This window comes from Choloepus didactylus, chromosome 26 (assembly GCF_015220235.1).
Source record: "Choloepus didactylus isolate mChoDid1 chromosome 26, mChoDid1.pri, whole genome shotgun sequence".
NCBI lineage: Eukaryota > Metazoa > Chordata > Mammalia > Pilosa > Megalonychidae > Choloepus > Choloepus didactylus.
The window spans coordinates 10,333,202-10,341,365 of NC_051332.1; the positions used below are offsets into that span (position 1 = coordinate 10,333,202).

The 8,164-nt window shown below is 35.8% G+C and overlaps 1 pseudogene; it reads left to right on the forward strand.

Annotated features, from left to right (window-relative positions):
• The first annotated feature begins 6,893 nt into the window (after window positions 1-6,893).
• Window positions 6,894-7,860, forward strand: LOC119520753 (annotated as a pseudogene).
• Window positions 7,861-8,164: the final 304 nt, after the last annotated feature.

Here is an 8,164-nt window from a genome sequence, read left to right on the forward strand (position 1 = left end):
TTGAACAGGAGCTATAAAAATGCAAGAACATACCATGTTCATGGATAGGACAACTAAATATAATTAAGATGTCAATTCTACCGAAGCTGATATATAGATTCAATGCAATACCATTTAAAATCCCAACAACTTACCTGCAGAAATAGAAAAACCAATAACCAAATTTGTTTGGAAGAGCAAGGTGCACCAAATAGCCAAAAATATCTTGAGAAAGAGGAAAAAAGTGGGAGGTCTCACACTACCTGACTTTGAATCATATTACAAAACTACAGAGCTCAAAACTGCATGGTACTGGTATAAGGATAGATATACCAAACAACAAAATTGAATTGAGTGTTTAGAAATAGACTCTCACATCCAGGGACAATCGATCTTTGATAAGGCACTTAAGCCAAAGCAATGGGGACAATGCAGCCTCTTCAATAAATAGTGTTTGGAGAACTGGATAACCATTTTCAAAGGAATGAATGAGGACCCTCATCCCACATCTTATTCAAAAATTGACTCAAAATGGCTCAAAGACTAAACATTAGCACAAAGACCATAAGGCCCTTAGAAAAAAATGTTGGTAAATTTTTTAAAGATCATGTGATAGGAGGTGGTTTCCTAGACATTATACCCAAAGTGTGAGCAACCAAACAACAAATAGAAGAGTGGAAACTCCTCAAAATTAAACTCTTTTGTACTCAAAGGATTTTGTCAGTAAAGTAAAAAGGCAACATACACAATGGGAGACAATATTTGAAAACCACATATCAGATAAGGGTTTAATATCCCAATTATATAAAGAGATCCTGCAACTCAACAACAGAAAGACAAACAACCCAATTAAGAAATGGGCAAAACACATGGACAGACACATTTCTGAAGAGGAAGAACAAATTGTTCAAAAACAAATGAAAAATGCTCACCTTCACGGCCTATTAGGGAAATGAAAATCAAAACCACAATGAGATATCATCTCACACCTACCAGAATAGCCATTATCAAATGTAGAATGGTGCAACCACTCTGGGAGACAGTGTTCAGATCCTCAGGAAGATAAGTATAGATTTCACATGTGACCCAGCTATTCCATTACTAGGTATATACTCAGCAACTGAAAGTTAAGACATGAACAGAGATTTTCAAACTGATGTTTATCATGGCATTATTAACAATAGCCAAAAGATGGAAACAGCACAAATGTCCATCAAGGGATGATTAGATAAACAAACTGGTACATACACACAATGGAATATTACACAGTTGTATAACAGAACAAAGACACAGAATGAATAATAATGTGGATTAAGCTTGAGGACGTTATGTTGAGTGACATTAGCCAGAAACAAAAGTGCAAATACCCTATTGTCTCACTAATATGGACAAATATTAATGAGCAAACTTGGAAAATTAAAAGCTGATAACACAGGCTTTCAGGAGATAGAAAGAGGGTAGAGATTGGGCATTTGATGCTAAAGGACTACAGAATGTTCAGCAGGATTTATTGTATAGATGCAGAAATAGCATAATACTGTGTGATGGTAGCACAATATTGTAACTACACTTAGTAAAGATGTCAATGAGTAAAGATGAAAGTGGTGGGCTAGGGAATGACTGACACCTGAGGTAAATATAGAAGTCAAAGACTGGGAATGTTTAAATTAGCAAAAACTGAAGTGGTCAATGATTCTGACTAAATTTACCAACATAAAACTATTACTGCATGTGGGAGAACAAATGAATGTCAACCATGCAGAGTGTTGGAAACGGGATGGTATTGGTGAAAAATATAATCAAAGCAAACTGGATTCTATGGTCAACAATAGCATTGTAATATGCTTCCATTAAATATAAAAGAGGCAATATACCAAAGCTATATGTGTATAAGAGGGGGATATAAGGGAGGGATATGGGATTCTTGGTAGTAGTGCTGTTGTCTGACCCTATTATTATATTTTATTGTATGATATTTTATTTTTATTTTTATTATCATATTTATTATTGTTAAAAAACTTTTTTTCATAGTAATAAATATGTTCAAGTGCTGACTGTGGTGATAAATGCACAAATGTATGATATCATGAACAGCTGTACACAGTGAGTAATTTTATGGTATGTGAATATAATTCTATAAAATTGTATAGAAAATTATAAACAGGGTGAGTGTTGAGAAAACATGCAGGGAGAGATGTATGTATTTCTTGTTTGTTAGGAGGAAGAATCATATAGCCTTTCTGGAGGGCAATGGGGTGGTTCCATACAAAGCTAAGTATGTGTATGCATAAGGTCCTGCAACCCAAATAAGGGGGCATTTACTTGGAGGATCTGAGAGCATGGACATGGATGTACATTTGCACACTGCTGTTGATGGATAGAGTATGCATAAGTTGCAATGGGTGGAGGGGGACTACAGGTACACTGACTGAGGAACAGAATAGTGAACTGTTGTGTGTGCATACAATGGAATATTGATCAACTGTGAGAAGGAGTGAAGCTGTTGGACACACAAGGACATGAATGGAACCTATAGACAGCATTTTGAGTGAACCATGACAGAAACAATGGCAAAAACAATAACACCTCACCAATATGGACTAACTACAATGTGTAAACTCAGAATTGAATCTTACAGCACAGCTTACCAGGGGTATGCTTATTGTAATAGTCCCTAGATTGTAAGCTCTTATAGCAGTAACATCTGCTCCTGAATTGTGATGGTTATCTCCAGATTGCAATATACTGATCACTTTGCATATAACTGGATCAATCCCTGGAACTCTGGATACCAGTCTGACACTGGGAACTCAGAGCTAGAATTCAGCAGATATGAATGTCAGTATCAGCACATTTAGAAACTTGATATAAAAAACTGAAACAGAGTCCAAACTTCAACTAAAGATATGAAAGAATCAGATGTGGTTAGTACTAGGCAAATCAGGCCAAAGTGTAAAGGACAAGACTGACTGGGTTTTAAAACTTCAAATTCCATGTGAGACCAAGGGAAGAGATGTTTAATTGGTGCAGGATCTATAGTTCTTAAACAATTTAACTCATACAGTTTTTTTGAATATTATAATTACATGAAACTTTTAACAGAAAATGAGACCTTGCAGGTTTGCATAGGTTAGTGTAAAATAGAGACACATACCATAGTAATTCAGGCAGAAAATAAAAATATAAATGCAGGGTCCCCCAGAGAATCTTGGGGAAAATGCAGAGCTGTTGGGCTTCCTTAACTGTATTGATTCTGATGTTCTCACAAACATTGAGGACTGGTGATTTGTTCTGCTGGGAACTCTATCATGGTGCTTGCCCTTACGAAACTTGTTACTGCAAAGGAGAGGCTAAGCCTAAAAATCTCCCACTGAGTACCTATTTGTTGCTCTGATGTGGCCCTCTCTCTGTTGCTAAGCCAACTCATTGGGTGAACTCACTGCCCTCCCCACTATGGCTCTGACTCCCAGGAGTGTCAAGTCTCCCTGGCAATGTTGGATATGGCCCCTGGGGATGAATCTGGACCCAACATTGTGGGATTGAGAGTATCTTCTTGACAAAAAGGGGGATGCAAAATGAAACAAAATAAATTCTCAGTGTCTGAGAGATTCCAAATGGAGTTGAGAGGTTGATCTGGTGGGCATTTTTATGTACTATATAGATAACCCTTTTTAAGGTTATAGTGCATTGGAATAGCTAAAAGCAAATACTTGAAATTATCAAACTGCAAACTGGTAGCCTTGACTCTTGAAAATGATTGTGTAACAATGTAGCTTACAAGTGGTGACCATGTGATTGTGAAAGCCTTGTGTATCACACTCCCTTTATCCAGTGTATGGATGGATGGGTAGAAAAATGAGGACAAAAAAACTAAATGAAAAACAAGGTGGGAGGGGAATGATTTTTGTGTTCTTTTTTACTTTTATTTTTTATTCTTATTTTCACTTTTTCTGATACAAGAAAAATGTTCAAAAAATAGATTGGGTGATGAAAGCACAAATATATGATGGTACTGTGAACAATTGATTGTACACTCCAGATAAGCATATGGTGTGTGAATATATCTCAATAAAGTTAAATAAAAAATTCCACAATATAAAAAAGATGAAGTAGTGCACTTATACCCACATATACACACATCCTACTACAAGAGACAACAGATGCATATTATTTTATCTGCCTCCTCTCCATGCTTACTTTTATGTTTCCAAACAATAAGTTTGATGCAGATTCCAAAGTCCTTGACCTTAGGTTTCTATGACGAGTGCTCCCTCAGGATCTCTACCAACATATCTTCCCCTCAATACACTCTCTCCATGCAGTTACATTCCACTTGATATGTGTGAGAGTGAGGATGTGTGGGATTGCACAGCTTGAATTGTCTTCTAGAATTTATTGTTATACAAAAATATAGTATTGTGGAACATTATGATATTTGATTGCTATTCTTTCAAGTATGACTCAATTATTATTTTTCTCTCATAATATTCAGTTTATACCTATTATTTAGAATTCTCAAGAGAATGTTTTCAGAAAGGCATTTGGAATTTCCAAGGAAAAAAAAACCTTTCTATAAAGTAGTTCTCATTCATATTGCTGGATTATTTATGTGTTGTCTTAATGTTGGCTCTTATTTTCCATTCTTGGAAATACTTTGATAATTTCAGGTTTTTATATATTCTATATATTTTGAGAAGCACTCTAATCATCTGTTTGTCCTCCTGGATTGCTTTTTGATTTTCTCCTTTTTGTATTTTTTTCTTATTATCGCTCTATATTTTATTTTACTTGCATGGAGAATCATATATAATGTCTTTCAAATCATTGAATCAGTAATTTATAGCAGTTATGTATCTTACTTTTCAAGAGCTCTTTCTTATTGCTTGGTGCTGATTTTATGTAATACATAATACTTATTTTGTGGATTTAATATCTATATTTCTCTTAACATGTTGCTTTTTATTTAAAAATATTTTGCACATTTTCTCTTTTTCTTCTTAGTCAATTTTTATAGTGTGATATATTAGGATTTCCCTCTTTCATGATGGAGGCTTCCTCAAATGTCTTCTAACCACTGAACCTAGAATACTATTTCTGCAATACAGTTATTGGTTCATCACAGTTTGCTTAGTACTTTAACAGTTTTAGAATTGAAAGCCCCAAATCTAAGTTACACCAATAGTCCCAGAGAAACCAAGATGGTTGACATCAGTTAATGGACTCTTAGACTTTCCTCCAAAATGAAAGTTTCCCCAGTCTCGCAAGTTCATAGGATGTGAAATTTTCATCCCCATTAATTGAATAACCCTTCCCCATTCAAATACCATTATCAAAATGTACTGAAATACCTCAACAAAAATTTCTTCCCTCCTTGTTCTTTGCCTTCTCTTGAGATAATTAGCAAGTGTACCAGCTTGAATATATTACTGTTGACTAGACTGGAATTCTTTGAGTGCTTCCATGGAGATGTGACTCAATGAACTTTGAGTGGAACATTTGATTAGATAACTTCCATGGTAGTGTCACCCCACCCATTTAGGGTGAGTATTAATTGGATCACTGGAGTCATATAAAGGAGTTCACAGACTAAAGTACCTCAGAGCAATTCAGAGTGACATTTTGAAGAGGAACTGCAGCTAAGAAAAGACAAAACATCCAAAGAGCAACATTTTGGAGAATGCCATTTTGAAATATAACCTGGGAGCAAGTGAACCCCAGCCATGTGACTTCCCAGCTGACAGAGGTTTTCCAGATACCAATGGCCATCCTTCAGTGAAGGCACTCTGTTGTTGATGCCTTACCTGGGATATTTTATGGCCTTCAGACTGTAACTATTTAACCAAGTATCCCCCCCTTTGTAAAAGCCAATCCATTTCTGATATTTTGCATTCTAGCAGCATTAGTAAACTGGAACAGCAACATATTTTATTCCATTTCCATGATTTTTGCTGTGCTTTCAGAGGGAGTGGTAATGAATAATAAATATGTGTGGTTAAACTAACATATTTGTTTGGCTGGTACAAACTGAAAAAATATATGTATATATGTATTTGCACACACACATATTCACAAAGACATAAGTGGGAGAAGGAAACTTAAAATACTTAAAATATTCTACTTTCATATTTAGGGGTCCCTGAGCAGTGTCATGGGGATTGAAATACATGTGCCTAACACAGGGTCCATTGATGAGTCTGTCCTATAAAAAGCAATCATGTCAGGAGGACGAAAAAGGCCAAATAATGGCAGAATCTTAAATCAAGGGTATGAAGTTGTACTTATTAAGAGTAGGCAACAAAGAATCACACATTTATGAGCCAAAGTCAAATACTGATAAGTAATTTTTGTGATGTCATGTTGGGCAAAGTGATTTCAAGGAATAAGTCTGGCTTCTCAACATGAGAAAATAGGTTGAAGTCACTAGTGTATGGCTATGGGATGACAAATATTAAAATATTGAAACATCCTCTTTGTACAACTAAACATCCTCTTTGTATAACTAAACTTGTAATTTAATGGATCAGTCATTTGTTCATTTGACCTGATTTGCAATTTGCATTCACTGTATTTAAGTACAATGTATGACCTTCTTAATACATGAATTTATGAAGGAGAGAGAATCAATCCTATACTCTTAAATTGTTAATGGATATTTCCTTCTATCATTTCTTGGTTAAAAATATTTTGGAAGTAAATGCTTGTCATTTTAACTTCTATCTTTATGTAATGGAATGAGGTTACTTGTTCAAAATAGGAATATTTGATTGTTCAGTTAGGGAGCTGTGTACTATCCTAGAAAATCTTCAGTTGCACAAAACATAGAAATTTAATAAAAAAGCTAAGTAAACAGTTCACTATTCTTTATTTACCTAGCATATACTTGTCTCATTTTAGGAAGAACAAATGAATAGTATATGGAGAATTATAATCAAACATCAACTGATTTCATGTTATTGGGGTTATTTCTACTAACAAGAATTGGCCTGTTCCTATTCATTCTCATTTTCTCATATTTCTAAAGGCTATTATTGACAAATTCTCCATGATCATCCTCATCCTCCTGGACCCCCATCTCCACACTCCCATGTATCTTCTACTTAGTCAACTCTCCCTCATGGACCTGAATTACCTCTCCACCATTGTCCTCAAGATAGAATCCATTTATCTGTTTGGAAACAAATCTCTCTCCTTCATTGGGTGTGGGGTTCAGAATTTCTTCTTGACTTTAGCAGGTGCAGAAGCTCTGCTATTGACATCTATGGCCTATGACCATTGTGTTTATTTGTGTTCCACTCCACTAACCCATCCATATGAGCCAAGGGATGTGGGTGCTCATTATCACATGATCTTGGATAATGAGCTCTAACAATACCTGAGCCCAAATGTCATATACACTCCACATCCCCTATGGCCAGTCCAGGGATATAAATCATTTCTTCTGTGATGTTCTGGCCATGCTGACTCTGGAATACATGGGCACTTGGGTCTATGAGTACACAGTGTTTGTGAGCCCTACCCTCTTCCTCATATTTCCTTTCATTGGCATCACATATTCCTAAAGTGGGGTTTTACTTGTTGTTCATCACATGCAGTCAGTGGAAGGGGGAAAGAAGGCCTATTCAACATGTAGTTCCTGCCTCACTGTGATGACTTTATACTACACACACTTTGCTTAATCCTATCTACACCATAGATCCCTCCAATCTCCAACAGAGAAGAAGGTTCTGGCTGTCTTCTATGCTATCTTCTCTTCTATGCTATCTTCACCTGCATGCTCAACCCTATCATCCACAGCTGGAGAAACAAGGAGGTGGTAGGGCTCTGAGAAGTGTGACTCAGAGAATGTGTTCTGTTAATGGGTGGACAAAGTTTCTCCAATAGTCTCCAAGATACAAGTGCATGACAATTCAGCCATGTATAAAAAGTAAGAAAAATTCTATTCCAGGCTTAAAGACAGGGAAGCAGTAATATAAATGATTAAAAATGAAGCTTGAGAAAACAATTGTATATTCTCATGTCACAATATTTGTTTTATTTGTGCTGACTTTCCCCATCAATGTAAAGGTCACACATATTTCACTAAATTGTGGGAAATAGGAATGTTATGTTAATACATAGAAATCAAAATAGAAATGGAATATGTTGGAGTTATCATTCAGCATAACAGCTCTACTCCTTTTAGTGT